The 2,157-nt window shown below is 38.2% G+C and overlaps 1 protein-coding gene across 3 annotated transcripts in view; it reads right to left on the bottom strand.

Moving 5' to 3' along the window:
• Positions 1-2,157, bottom strand: part of Pds5a (PDS5 cohesin associated factor A) — a 161,824-nt gene that overhangs the window by 117,803 nt on the left and 41,864 nt on the right. The gene's annotated exons all lie outside the window — the stretch shown is intronic.

Below are 2,157 nucleotides of genomic sequence, written 5' to 3'. Positions count from 1 at the left end.
CTATTCCAGAGATGCAGGGATGGTTCAATATACGTAAGTCAATAAATGTCATAAATCACATAAATGGACTCAAAGACAAGAACCACGTGGTCATTTCAATAGATGCAGAGAAGGCCTTTGACAAAATTCAACATGGATTTATGTTCAAAGTCCTAGAGGGAATTGGACTGGAGGGAACATACTTCAACATAATTAAAACCATATACAACAAACCCACAGCCAGTATCATTCTAAGTGGAGAAAAAGTGGAAGCATTTCCATTGAAATCAGGAACCAGACAAGGCTGTCCACTATCTCCACTTCTCTTTGAAACTCTTGTAAGAGCAACTAAGACAAGAGAAGGAAATTAGAGGAGTAATAATTAGAAGAGATCAAATTATCCCTTTTTGTAGACGATATATTATACCTAAGAAACACCAAAAATACCACCAGAAAACTCCTAGAAATGATTAACACTTTCAGTAAAGTAGCAGGCTACAAAATTAATCTACAAAAGTCTGTAGCCTTTCTGTATAATAATAACAAGCAATCAGAGAAAGAGTACGTAGAAACACTCCCTTTCACAGAAGAGAAAAAAAACAATCTTGGAATAAACCTGACCAAAGACATTAAAGACCTTTACAATGAGGTCTTTAAAGAAATCTTTAAAGAAAGAGATTGAGGAAGACATCAGAAGATGGAAGGACCTCCCATGCTCATGGTGGAAAAATCTATCCTAAGATTCATATAGAAGCACAAAAAACCTCGGACAGCCAAAGCAACAATGAGCACTAAGAGAAATACCAGGAGGATTACTATACCAGATTTTAAGCTGTATTACAGAGCTATAGTCATAAAAACAATATGGTACTGGCACAAAATAGACCCACAGATCAATGGAACAAAATTGAAGACGCAAATGTGAGTAAATGCAATTTCAGCCACCTGATATTTGACAAAGGGGCCAAGAACATTCACTGGAAGAAAGACAGAATATTCAGGAAATGGTGCTGGCAAAACTGGATCTTCACCTGTAGAAGAATGAAACTAAACCCCTATCTTTCACCTTGCAGAAAAGTCAACTCCAAATGGATCAAAGACTTCAATGTGAAGCCTGAAATTCTGAAACTGTTAGAAGAAACATTGGCAATAACCTACAAGATATAAGCGTAGGAAAGGATTTCCTAAACCAGACATCAATTGCTCAAGAAATAAGGTCAAGAATCAACAAACGGGACCTCATTAAACTAAAAACCGTCTGTACATCAAAAGAAGCAACCAAGGAAGTGAAGAGAAAACCCAGAGTGGGAGAAAATCTTCACCAGTGACACATCTGACAGAGGTTTAACATCCAGAGTAGGTAAAGAACTCAAAAAACAGGTTGGGCGTGGTGGTGCACACCTTTAATCCCAGCACTCGGGAGGCAGTGGTAGGCAGATCTCTGTGAGTTTGAGGCCAGCCTGGTCTCCATAGTGAATCCAGGACAGCTGGGGCTACAGGGAGACCCTGTCTCAAAAAGACCAAAAAAAAAAAAAAAAAAAACCCAGAGAATGGGAGAAAATCTTCACCAGCAACACATCTGACAGAGGTTTAACATCCAGAATATATAACAAACTCAAAAAACAAAGACTCAAGAAAGGAAGTAACCCAATTAAAAGATGGGCTAAGGAGCTGAACAGAGAATTCTCAAAAAATGAAATAAAGATGGATAAGAAGCATCTTAAAAGGTGTTCAACATCATTAGCAATTAGGGAAATACAAATTAAAACCACTTTAAGATTTCATCTTACCCCAGTCAGACTGGCTAAGATCAATAGAACAAATGATACCAAATATTGGAGAGGATGTGGAGAAAGGGGAATGCTCATCAATTGCTGGTGGGATTACAAACTTGTTCAACCCCTATGGAAAGCAGTATGGAAAACCCTTAAAAAAACCTAAAAAATGGGGGCTGGAGAGGTGGCTCAGCAGTTAAGGGCAGTGACTGTTCTTACAAAGGACTCGGGTTCAATTCTCAGCACCCAAATGGTGGCTACAAACCATTCTTAATTCCCGTTCCAGGAGAATCCGAAATCCTCTCTGACCTCCATGGTATTGCATGACACAGGTGCACTCATATACATGCAGGCAATACACTCATACACATAAAATAAAAATAATAAATAAAAATATTTTTAA

The sequence above is a fragment of the Nannospalax galili genome, unplaced genomic scaffold (assembly GCF_000622305.1).
Source record: "Nannospalax galili isolate Female #2095 unplaced genomic scaffold, S.galili_v1.0 scaffold772, whole genome shotgun sequence".
Lineage (NCBI taxonomy): Eukaryota > Metazoa > Chordata > Mammalia > Rodentia > Spalacidae > Nannospalax > Nannospalax galili.
The sequence above is the reverse complement of the archived record's forward strand: the minus strand, read 5'-3'. Positions and strand labels throughout refer to the sequence as shown.